Source organism: Phyllostomus discolor, chromosome 2 (genome assembly GCF_004126475.2).
Source record: "Phyllostomus discolor isolate MPI-MPIP mPhyDis1 chromosome 2, mPhyDis1.pri.v3, whole genome shotgun sequence".
NCBI classification, from domain to species: Eukaryota; Metazoa; Chordata; class Mammalia; order Chiroptera; family Phyllostomidae; genus Phyllostomus; species Phyllostomus discolor.
Genome location: NC_040904.2, coordinates 29,633,020 through 29,646,625, shown reverse-complemented (window position 1 = coordinate 29,646,625; position 13,606 = coordinate 29,633,020). Strand labels below are relative to the sequence as shown.

Below are 13,606 nucleotides of genomic sequence, written 5' to 3'. Positions count from 1 at the left end.
GAACACTGAGAAAGTGTTGGGGAGTTTAGAACAGAGGGATTCCATGAATTTAAAACATCATTCTGTTTGCTGTGTGCTGAATTGCTAATTAAGGAGTAAAAGTGGAAACAAACTATTAAATAAACTATTGCATTAATCCAGATGAGTGAAATTTTCTTGACTAATGTAGTAATGCTGCAACATGTATTTTGAGAAGACGTAATAGGATTTGATGCTGGGCAAGATATGGGAGCTGAGAGAAAAATAAATTAATGGTAATTTGTAGGTTAGTTTAATCAATAAAGTGGACATGTGATTTACTGAAATTGGGAGGACAACAGGAAGAGAAGAGTATAATTACACTTTGAGACCCAAGTGGAGAAATCAAATAGACATTAGATGTATATATTTGAAAATGAGAAGAAAGAAAGGCTGTGAAGTGTTTGGTATAAGTATTAGAAATTATGGGACTGTATAGGTCACCTAGAGAGATAAAGTTGATTGGAAAAACTGGATAACCTGACACCAAACCCTGAGAAATAGCATATATTTTGAAAAATTTAAGTTTATGCATTTTTTAATTACCTTGTGTCTTGAGAAGTGGGAATAATCAAGAAGCTTCAGTATCTTCTGAGAACATATAGATCCAGTCCTACAGAAACCAGAGGAAAAGAACTAGATGAGACCAAAACTCGATGTTGGAATTCTGTTCTTAAAGTAGATAACTCTGTGAAGACAGACATCTGAATTCATGTCATTCAGAAGTTAAATTGGTAGATTTCCTATCCCCGATTATTTTCTGTAAAGAATTAGCATTTATTTCTGGTATACAGTCAAATCCCAGTTCTCAAATGTCACCTCTCTCAAACAATTGAGTTCTTGACCAAGTTGTTCATGGAAAAAAAAATGTCTCAGTTGTCAAACAAAGCTTCGGTTTTTGACCCAACAACCCGTTTATACTCAGACCTACATGGTCAGTCATGTGTTTCTCAAGTGAAAAAGAAGATTCTTTTTTTTGAACAAAATCACTGCTGGAACAGATTTCTGGAACAAATTAATTGTGAGAACTGAGGACCCACTGTATTAATGCAAAATACCCAATTTTCTGAGAACAGAACTGAAACATAAGTACTGATCCAGACAAGGAAATTCAGCAAAGTTATTCAGGTCATGCACTAAGCAAAACTTTACATTAAGAGATCTATTAGAATATATGCTTCTTTGTCATAAGAAATTTAAAGACTTCTAAAATGCTACTGTTAGCATATATAGCTAGTTAGTTATCAAAGCTAATGAAATCAAACATTAATTCTGCTTAAATAGGCATAAACAAGAGTGGGACATTCTTCTGTTGAGGCATGCACAGTGGAAGCCAGGTGATGATGTAGAAATCGACGGCATACACAGTAGGAGAAAAAATGACAGTCGTAAGGGGAGGGTCCAGAACAAGCCCGCAAAGAATTAGAAAGAAGACAGGTTAGCTTGAAAGAAAGCTTACCCCATCCCAAGCTCAAGGTAATATAATCATATTTTAACAAAGGCCCAAGGTTCATCCATTCACATACTCTCCTTAGCAGTTGTGTGGGCACGGCAGGTGAGTGGGCCCAAGCGCAGGCCCATGCTGTGTCAGTCGCAGCCTGGATGCCATTGGGTATTGGCTGCAGATGTACGGATGAAGAAATGAGACACAGAGAAGTTCTGCAAGTCAAGTCTTGTGCCTGAAAAGCACAGATGCAGGTCTGAAGCCCCAGAGGTTAGATTTCTTCTGCAGGTAGACAGAGCTGAGCCACCTGGTGGCAGATGAGACTTTAGGCACCTGGGGGCAGTCTTTTGTTTTTACTCCAATAAATCTTACCACTGTGCCTCAAGTCCTCTATGTATAGGTCCTTAAATTGCATTTCTTGTGACTGTGGAAGAATCCTACTACCACTGGCAATGCCACTACTCCTATTGCAATGAATGCAATATTTAATAAGTTTCAACCTAAAAATCTTTCAGCAGTTAACACAAGTGAATAGAAACCCAGTGGACCCACGATTCTGAAATTCACCAGCATCTATCTATCTGTCTGTCTATCTATCTATCTATCTATCTACCTATCATCTATCTATCATCATCTATCATTTTATTGCTTAGTGCACTGCTATATTATCCATAATCAATTAGCCTGTTTATATTGTCCTTGAAATTCGATCTTTAAACAGCTTAAACATCTTCAAGGTGTTTTATTTTTCATTTCTGAATGAAAGCATCTTACTAATGTTATTATATTATTTCCAAGACAACTGGGAAAAAAAGCAAAATTAAGTGATTATATTTTAAAAATCTTCCTAAACTAGGTTTTCACTTGGATATAACTGGTGGGCTGGGTTGTCCATGGTTCCCACATCCCAAAATGTGTGTAATCACATTCTGGCCTTTTGCTCAACAGAGATGATGATAGACTATGTAGGCATAGTCGTGGGGATTACAAATGAAACTGGAATTCTGGAACCAGGCAGTGTTTATACATTTTAGCAGGGTATTATTTATAGTCTAAATCTGCTTCAGATTAGATAAACTCAGTTGTGATTGTTCTTTTGAACAATGGCCTAGCATTGCGGTGGTGAAGAGTAGGGGAGCGGAGGCAAACAGTAATAACACTGAGACTGGAAATGCCAGAAGCGCTGCAGCGGGATGAGGGAAAGGGGAGTCAGTACTGCCAAGAACTGGTCTGAAGGCACAGCTCATTCGAAATTGGTTGCCATGATTAAAAAAAAGATTTTCCTACACAGAAAGTTATAAAGAAACACTTTTATTTAATTTAATGAACATTTTCTTTTCTTTTTTTAAAGATTTTATTTACTTATTTGTTTGTTTATTTGTTTGTTTGTTTATAGAGAAGGAAGGGAGGGAGAGAGAGAGAGAAACATCAATGTGCGGTTGCTGGAGGTCATGGGCTGAAACCCAGGCATGTACCCTGACTGGGAATCGAACTGGCGACACTTTGGTTTGCAGCCTGCGCTCAATCCACTGAGCTACGCCAGCCAGGGCTAATTTTATGAACATTTTCAAATAACACAACACTGTACCATCTCCACCTTTTTTCTGCTTCTTTCCTCCTTAATGAAATGCATGATTATTCACTATTAGACATTTTGATAGCTCAATTATTATATAAAACTACTTAAGTGCTGTATTATGCCATTATCTATTTAAAAACATAAATTTAACTCTTGTGCTCATATTTTTAATTCTATTGACACTTACTTCAGCGCTTATAGATCAAATCAGATCAATGCATTTGAAGACCTTAAGAGGCATAGCAACATGGGACAACATTTAGGATTATGAGGAATAAACAATGATCTTGTCCTGAAGCATTTTGAAATTTGGTTTGGAAGAAAAATTAACATCATATCGAAATGTAACTTTTGGAGAACAAACATCATGTCGAGGTTAAATAAATACTTTCCCTACTCATTAATAAATAAATAAAATATGAAAGGCACAGAAATGCTCAGAGCGACATTACAGAACAGTGGATGAGGAAGTGCCAGCCCTCAACTCCCCCCAGAAAAAATTGTTTGCAGAAGAACTCACAGACAAACACAACCATATGGGAGCCAAAGAGTTCAGTTGCAAGGTTCAAGTAACTCAGTAGAGCAGAACATTCAAGAATAGGTGCAGAAAGAATACCAACAATTTCACTTTACCTGTGTCACCCTTCTTCCAGGGTGGCACTGCTCAGAGCAGTGGGAGAGCCCTCAGCCAGTTATTTCTCCCACTGAGAAGGGTAAAAGCTGAGAGAGTGCCTGGCTCCCCCAGCGTTGCGGGGCACTGCTGGAGAGATCCCATTGTCTCTCCCCTCCTGGCACACTGAAGAAATCAACATGGTTTAGTGGGTGTGGGCAGCTAGGATCTGGGAAAGAGAAGGTGCTTGCAGTAAGGGAAAAGAAGGGAACACTTTCAGACTCATTTTATGACACCAGCATTTTCCTGGTACAAATATTAAACAAGGGCACTGCAAGAGAAGAAAATTATAGACCAGTATCCCAGATAAACATGCATGCAACAATACTCAACAAATTACAAGCAAAATGAATTCATTGGTGTATTGAAAGGATCATACACCTGATCAAGTGGGATTTATCCCTGAAAAGCAAGGATGGTTCATCATTCACAAATTAATAAATATAATATACCACATTAATATATTGTAGGGTAAAAATAGTAAATTATGTAATTATCTCAAAAGAAAGCAAATGAAAAAATTCAATTTTTCAATTTAAAGAATTATTTTAATATTTTCCTTTTTATTGAATTTATTGGGGTGACAGCTAACAAAATTCTACAGGTTTCAGGTGCACAATCCCACAACACATCATTTTTGATTAATCTTTCAACAAAGTATGTATAGAAGGAATAAATCTCAACATGACAAAGGCCATTTGTGATGAACCAACAGCTCACATTGCAATTAATTGGGAAAACAGGAAACCTTTGCATTAAGGTCATGAACAAGGAAAGAATGCCCATTCTCATCATGCTCATTCAGCATAGTACTGGAAGTCCTAGGTGGAGCAGTTAAAACACAAATAAATGAATAAAAATCATCCAAATTGGAATAAAAATTCAAAGCTGTTCACAGATTATGTTATTTGATATATACTTAAAAATTCTCTAAAAATCTGTTGCAATACGTAAGTAAATCGGTAAATGTTAGGATACAAAAAAATCAGTCATGTTTCTGCATACACTAACAACACATGTCCAAAGAAGAAATTAAGAAGATAATCCCCTTTGTAATAACACCAAAATAATGAACTATTTAAGAATAAATTATCTGAGGATGTTAAAGCTCTGCATGTTGAAAACTATAAATCATTGATGAAAGAATTTGAAGACAAATATATGGAAAGATATCTCATGTTCAAGTATTGGAATGACTAATGTTTCTACAGTGTCCACAGTACTTAAAGTGATCTATATATTCAGTTCAATCCTTATCAAGATTCTAAGAGCATTTTTCACAGAAACAGAAAAATCAGTCCTATAATTCATATGGAACCACAAAAGACTCCAAATAGCCAAAATAATTTTGAGAATGAAGAATAAGCTGAACATATCATACCAACTGATTTCAAATTCTCTTACAAAGCTTTGGTAATTCAAAGAGTATTGTGCTGGCACAAAAACAAAGTGGGATAAAATAGAGACCTTGGGGAGGGGGACATGCACATAGAGTTGACTAATCTGCCAAAGCTGCTCCTTGATTACAAAATGGGGAAAGTGCAGTCTTCTCAATAAACAACATTGGCAAAACTGGATATCCACATGCAAAAGTTTGAAATTTAACCCATATCTTACCAAACATAAAAATTAACTCAAAATGGATTAAGAACCTGAAGTGTGAAACATTTAGAGGAAAGCACAGAAAAAGTTTCTTGACATTTGTTTTAGCAACGATTTATTTTTTTAGCCATGACACTGACAGCACTGCAAAAAGCAAAAATAATTAGATGGTATTATATCAAACTATAAAAAAAAACTTCACTGTAAAGACAACCCACAGAATAGGATAAAACACATGCAAAGCACATATATAACGATGGATTAATTTCAAAAATATATAAGGAACTCATATAGCTCAGGGTCTGTGGGGAGGAGGAAATAGGGAGGTGATGGTCAAAGGGTACGCTGTTTCAATTATTCAACATGAATTCTGGAGATCTACTATACAACATGATATCTATAACTAACAATACCATATTGTGTACTTTAAAGAGGGTAGAACTTATGTTTTCTTCTCATTGCACACATACATGCACACATAAAAATAATAAAAATAATAAATGGACAGAAGGAAAGTTTGGGAGATAATGGAATGTCTATTCCTTATTGATGGTGGTAATGGTTTCATGAGGGTATACTTACTCCTAAATACACTGAGTTATAGATATTAAATATGAATAACTTTTTAAAATGTAATCATATCTCAATAAAGTAATAAAAAATGAAAGGCAATAATCCTGGCAAAAAAGTTTAGGTGGAAAATGGTTATATGCAAGAATACTGTATTCACTTCTAGAAGCCAAAAGTTGTAACACTTTTGTAATTTAAGTCTCTGCCTTTCCTTCTTTATGAACATTATATTAAAATAGATTAATAAAAAACAATTCTTAACCAAGACAAATGTTTTAACAAACCCACCTGCAATTCAACTGATAGAGGTGAAAAATCAATTAAATTGAAAAAGTATGCATTTTTGTCATATGTGTAAAGCATAATGCTAGATATTTTTTCTAAGTCTCTGAAAATATTTCCTTACTTTATTTACTTATGGAATAAACCAAATATAATTTGTCAAAACTGTGAAAAATAGTAGGATGCCAAACTGACCTAATCCAGAAAGGTCATTTTTTTGTTACTCTCTATGAAAATGTTCAGGCTATTTTGCATACCAAATAGCTCTGAGTTGGCAAGGCTTATTAATTCCATACTAACAGAGTTAACATGTGGATGTAATACAAATTAAAGCTCATCATCACCTTCTAGTAAGGCATATAGACATAATGGCTGTAGTAGGCACTTGTTTAAAGACTTAAAACTTTTTTAAAAAAATATTTTATTTATTTATTTTTTAGAGAGGGAAGGGAGGGAGAAAGAGAGAGACACACACACATCAATGTGCAGTTGCTGGGGGCCGTGGCCTGCAACCCAGGCATGTGCCCTGATTGGGAATCAAACTGGCGACACTTTGGTTCCTAGCCCACGCTCAATCCACTGAGCTACACCAGCCAGGGCGACTTAAAACTTTTTTATTGAATAAACAATGAAAATAGGAGAATATTTGTGTACAAAGAGTTATTCTGTCATTCTCCTCCTTTCACTATTTTGTTCACTAATCCATAAATGAGGAGTTCGTCTTAATAGTTGAAATAGTGTTTATGTTGTTAAAAATATTTATGTTTCTCTTAAATATACAGTGATAATCTCCCCTCTCCAAAATGATAGTAGCTTGTCTTTTGAGATTGGAAAAGTGGTTAGTCAACATTGGAATGTGTTGTAAGTGGAAAATATGCACAAGATTTCAAAAACTTAGTAAAAAAATATATTTTCTACTGATAAGTTATTTATATTAATTAAAAGTTGAAATAAAATATTCTGGATTCTTGCTTACATAAAATATGTTGCTAAAATTAATTTTATCTCTTTCATGGTGTGGTTACTAGAAAAATTTAAATGAGACATTTGGCTCACATAATATTTTACTTAAACAGAGCTGGACTATGTACTATCCATGTATTAATTTTAATGCTCAAATATTTTTATATATTTACTCATGGCAGTATTATTTATTAAGTAATTCTAATGTGGGGCATTCTGGCTGATTCGATCAAGTTTTTCCAATTCTTGGTAATTCTACAATGAGTAGCTTCATGTTTACAGCCTTCTATTTCCATTAAATTATTTAATAAGAAAAAAGTGGTAGAAATATATCAAGCATAGATATCATTTTAAGTCTTGTTACATATAAATAATTTGCATATTATAACAAGGTTATATACCTTTATATTGCAAACAGCAATATATTAGTATACCAGGTTCATCAAAACCATTCCAGAATTAGAAGTCTTATGTTTAAAAATATTTCATTTTTATGAAGATGAAAAGCTCTCTCAAGGTTACTTTAATTTACATTTTAAGCTTTTATAGAAAATGAATATCATTTTCTTATATTTATTAATGCATTTTTTCAAATTGTCTCTTCTTATCCTTTGTTTATTTGAATTTTTATGTTTTTTTTAATAAATCTGAAGTAAATGTTTCCATTTTGGTAAAAGTGGTGAAGAAATAGATGAGATTTGACAATTGTCAAATGCTTATTCTATTCCATGTACCATTTGGTAATTTTACAAATTTACTTTACTTGTAATCTTTACATTAACATTAGACATAGGTATTATTAATCTCATTCAAGTAACTTAACTTTAAAAAGTTTCAGTAAGCTTACCAACAATCACAAGTCTATTGGGTTGGACAGAAAGGTCATTTGTTTTTTCCATACAATGGTCGTAGTAGCACTTAGTTGTCTTTAACTTCATTTGAAACAATTTCATTAGATTGCATTGTGACGGCTGTCATACCAGTGTGCGTTAAAAAAAATCAAAATCGGTGAATTTTTGTGTAGCCATTTTAATATTGAAGATGGAATAAAATATGCATTCTTGGCATAGAATGTTTTATTATTTCTAGAAAAGTAAAAGCACAATTGAAATGTAAAAAAAAAAAAGTGCAGTGTATGGAGAAAGTGCTGTGATTGATCAAACATTTCAAAAGAGGTTTGCAAATTTTCCTGCTGGATGATGCTCCATAGCTGGGTAGACCAGTTGAAGTTGATAGCAATCAAATTGAGACATAAATTAAGAACAATCAACTTTATACCAGGAGATAGCTGACTCATGTGATATATCCAAATCAACAAAGTTGTTGGTGAAAATGAAAAATGTGTCCTTTATTTTATGAAAAAAAATAAATGGGCTTTTTGGCCAACCCAATATTATAAAACATGGCTTAAGCAGATTGTCTTATAAGCCTACATTATTTTTTCACCATAACATTTTATCTCTGTATAAAAATCATTTTTTGTCTATTATATTTGATGTAACTATTTTCCATATTTTTGCTGCCATTTAAATATATATTTTCCCATTTAAAAATAACAAAAGCAAGCAAATAAAACCCTCTTATACTCATGGCATTTTTTTTTTCTGGAACTGTTTAATGCAGTAAAATGGGAAAAATTCTTGAAGAATTAAAAAAAGCTAATAATGCTAGATTTCAGAAAATGACTAGGATGAAAAATGAAAGTTACAAGTGAATTTGGACAAAATTCTATAATGTAGGCATTTTGGGAAAGATCATACTGCATTCAGTTAGCAAATATTCACTGAATATATGAATATTCTATGTGCCAGAAAGGTGAGACGAAGTACCTCCTCACCTGCTCAAAGTCAAGTAACAAAGAACTACACGGGCAAAACAAATGCTTCCTAAATATCACACAATGATTCACCAAGAGAAAGTGATATATAATCTCCAGAGATGAGGAGAAATTTATTTAGTAACCAGTATAGAAGAAGATATTCTGGGAAAAGAAAATAGCTTGAACAAGTAGATAAGAAAGAACCATACACTGAAAAAAAAGGCTGAAAATCTCAGTTTTATTGATGCTTAGATTACTGGCAGAGATGGACAGCCATGTGTTAGGGAAAAAAAAAAAACATAGTTACCATTTATTAAATACCTCAGGTGTTCCAACACTGTGTGGTGTTTTACATATACTTACTCTGTCAAAATATTTTATTATGATCTCATTTACAGATGGAGATTCTCTTCTTTAAAGAAATAATAATCTGTTTAAACTTACACACAAATAGTTAACTGTCACATCAGTTGCCAAACTGTCTTTCCGACTAAAAAGTTCTACTTTTAAGTATCATATCGCTACTTTTGTGAGAGGGAAGTTTTAGATATTGTGATGTATTTGGGGAATCGGTTATATTTAAACTAATATTTATATTTTAAGAATGCAAGCCAAATTAATGATGCTGCTTGTGGCCTGAAGGCTTGGGAAGTAAATAGCCATTTAAAAGGCTGCTGTGATAGATCTGACAAGAATCAATGGCAATGCCAACCTAGGCAGTGCCTAGGACAAGGTTTCAAATCTGCATAATGGTTGGAACTAATAATATTGGAAAACTACCTACATTTAAACAAGGAAGGAGAGAGAAAAAATATGAGCGACTATTATTTTTCTACATTGGAAGATTGGTTAATGACAATTTTGCAATTTATATGAGAAGAGAAATGGAAAAGGAAAATCAAATGAGGAAGACAGCAAAAAGTCAGTTAAAAATATAGATCTGGCATTTAAGTGAAAGGTTATAGCTAAAAGCATACATGTTAGTTATTGACCTGAGACTTTCATTAAAGCCACTGGAAGAGAACAAACATTCCATTGAATGTGATCCTACTAAGAGAGAACAAGAGAAAAACATTGGAGGTAACAACCAAGGCCCCAGAAGGCAGGGGTGTGAAAAAAATGCACAGAGTAAGAAGGAATAGTAGGAGTGGAGGCTACACAAGAGAGCAAAAGAAGAAGGGACGTGAAGAAGCCACTACAGAAGAGTTTTAAGAAGTAAATGAACTCCCAGCTCCAAGATAAATAAGATTTGGTGGCCTAAGGCATAGTATGGTGACTATAACAAACATGCTGTATTATATACATGAAAGTAGATACATGAAAGTTGTCAAGAAAGTAGATCTTAAATCACCACACAAATCATAATTACTTGAGGGAATGGAGGTACACTATTGAGTGCTTAGCAATAACAGCATTTTATTTCAAACCTAAATTTATTATTGTAATATTACTTATAATAGCCAAAATTTGGAAGCAACCCAAGTGCCCATCAATAGATGAGTAGAAATGTTATGGTATATCTAATCATATTGTATACTTCATACTTAAAAATGTTATATGTTGATATCTTGATAAAGCTTGGAAAAATTTTAGAAAGAAGTAAAGGTTAACAGTGTGGGGACTGACTGTGGGAGTGAGGGATGGGCTGGGTGGAGGAGAACAAAAGGGGAAAATTGGGATGACTGTAATAGAATAACAATAAAAACATTTAAAAAAAAGTAAAGGTCAAATGACACAGAGAAATTAAGTAGACTATGACAATAAAGAAGCTCCAGGATTTACTAATTAAGAGGTAAAGTTGATAATCTTAAGGTAAATAAATTATGTTTAACATCTGTATGGGGAATATTCATATACAAATTATATTTCTATTTTAAATAATACATTTAATAGTAGAATAACATTACTGGGTGGCAATTTCTAAATATAGCTACTCATATACTTTGTTCTACTCAACAAAAGAATAATCATTCTCTTTGTTGGAAAATTTCAGCAGCTTTGAGGGTAATGAGAGCAAATTTAAGCTTCAAAATGAGATCTTCTAATCCCAGACTGTGTGCTCTTTTGGATTAATAACAGAATGCCTCCTTTACTCCATCAGGCCCTAATGATTGTTAGCAATTCAAGAGAAGCTGGTGTTCAGAAGAATTTTGCATTTGGGCTTAAATAAGTCCTGGACCCAATATACACAAGCTGTGTGAGTTCATTCTCTTGTTTGAACCAGAGGTTAATAATACCCTTCTCTGAGCTTGACTGTGAAAATTAAACTTGAAAGCAAGTGAGAAACATGTCATAAGGAGCTATCACTAAATGTCTTCCTCTGTAAGTTCTGTAAAAAGTAATGCACTATACTTATTTTAAAATATGACAAGTTTTTTTGGTAACAATTATTTTATTCCCTAAGCAAATACACTGAATACTGCTGAAACAACTGAATTTAAAAAAATAATGATTCAAAATAATGGGGCTATGTTCACAATCAGAAAAATATCTTGTTATCCAGGCTCTGCAATTGCTTTACAAGCCACCCTGTACAGAATTGGGTATTTCAGATTTTAAATCTCATTTTCCTTTATTTTCAGTGACATTGGTTACTACAATTATATAGATTTCAGGTATACAGTTCTATAAAACATTATCTGTATATTGCACTGTTTGTTCACCTTCCCAGTCAAATGTGCTTGCATCACCATTTTAACCCCTGCTTACTCTGTTCTACAATACCTCCTCCATCTCATTTTCCTTCTGGTAAACACCATAGCATTGTCAGTGTCTACAAGGTTTTGCTTGTTAGTTTGCTTTTGCATAATCCCATCACTTTCTTTCACCCAGGCCTCAACCTCCTCCCCTCTGACAACTGTCATCTGTTCTCTCTCTCTGAGTCTGTTTCTATTTTGTTTGTTCATGTATTTTTTTCATTACATTTTACATAAAAGTGAAATCATATGGTATTTGTCTTTCTCTGACTGACTTATTTCACTTAGCATAATATACTCCAGGTCTATCCATGATGTCAAAAAAGGTAAGATTTTCATTTTTGTGTGCGTGTGTGGCTGAGTAGTATTCCATTGTGTAAATATCCCATAAATTTTTTATCCACTGATCTACTGATGGGCTGCTCCCTAATCTTGGCTATTATGAATAATACTATAATAAATAAATTTAGGTCTGAAATAAGATATTGCTATTGTTAAGCATTCAATAATATTTTCTTTCAGAAGCTCTCAATATTTTTCCCATATTAATAGGTGAATAGATATTTTGCAAGAAATCTTGGAAATATTTTCCTATAAATGGGGATGATTACATTTTCACTTTAAATCCCATTCATAGAAAAAATAATTTCAAAACAATGATTTTATAAAAATATTTAGAATTTTTTAGTAATAATGCTGCCTAGTAGAAATAGAACTAAAATCAAGAAATTACCTTCCAGTTTTGCTCCCAAGTAACTGTTACTGCTGACAAGCTACCAAGCTTTATTTCAGTACTTTTTTAGATAAAGATATTAACAAAAAGCTATTAGATATTGTATTCCAGGTATGTGAATTTTCAGGTACTAAGTCATTTAATATTCTCAAGAATCATATGAGGCAACATTTTGTGAATGATAGTACTGAAGTACATGAAAAATTTAATTCACAATGCTAATAAATGCTAAGCCGGAATTAAAATCAAGGAATTCTGACACCAGAGTTTATGCCTTTGACCTTTGCTGTCCTGCCTTCTGGGGAAGCAAAACTCATAGAATTCTAAGGATGGAAAAGCGTCTGAAGAACACTTGAGCAGCCCTTCTCACTTTGCATATGAAGACAAGGAGACCTGGAGAGGTTCCGTGTTGTGTTAGGTTAGATCACATGTAGGTCTGGACCTACAGCTCAGCTCCCCAATTTTCCACCACCTATTTCACTACACTACCTTGATCCCACTCTTCTGTGCATAACATCATGATTTTGTAAACCATTTTAATAAAGGTTAATCTTGTTACTAGCTTCTAAGTGGCCTAGAAGAACAGAACTGTGATTGTGTACTTTGACATACACAACAAAGTGTTGTGAAATGAGTCTCATGAATTTTCTGGTCCCAAACTGTTCCACTTATTCCTGACAACATAGTTCTTTTCTGAGTTCCATCAGATTTGGGAGTTCAAAAAGATCATTCAGTAAGAAACTGTGGCAGAGGCTTGTCTTATCTGCCCCTCTAGATTTCCTAGACACTCTTGCTACTAAGGCAGTTACATGGCCGCCAGTGTGTTACAGATGACAGAAGAGATGGAAGGAACTCATGGCTTTAGCCATTTCAAACATCCCATTGGACCTTCTGCCCTCTTTCCTGCCACGGTGACTTGGAAGCATGTTCTTCTGAGAGGATGGCTAAAAGCTGCAAACAGTTTAAATGCATGAGTCAATGCTTGATGGAGAAATACCCAGTGGAGACACCTGGTGTGAATCACATGACGCCTCTGTGAAAAACAAACATTTAAAATATTAACCCATGGGTATTTGGATTTTATTTTATTCTTACTCTAACCTGTCCTGAGTAATGCCTACATGGTGGGGCAAAAATAGGTTTAGGTTTAAAGCTTTTCATATGGAAAACAATACAGTAATTAATAAATAAGAATACAACAATAAACTCTGTGTTTTGCATATTCACAAC

At 33.8% G+C, this 13,606-nt stretch overlaps 1 long non-coding RNA gene across 1 annotated transcript in view; it reads right to left on the bottom strand.

Annotated features, from left to right (window-relative positions):
• Positions 1-13,606, bottom strand: part of LOC118498800 — a 134,157-nt gene that overhangs the window by 14,812 nt on the left and 105,739 nt on the right. Inside the window, exon 2 of the long non-coding RNA XR_004901264.1 lies at positions 565-631. This is a non-coding gene — a long non-coding RNA (uncharacterized LOC118498800). The remainder of the gene's footprint in view (positions 1-564; positions 632-13,606) is intronic.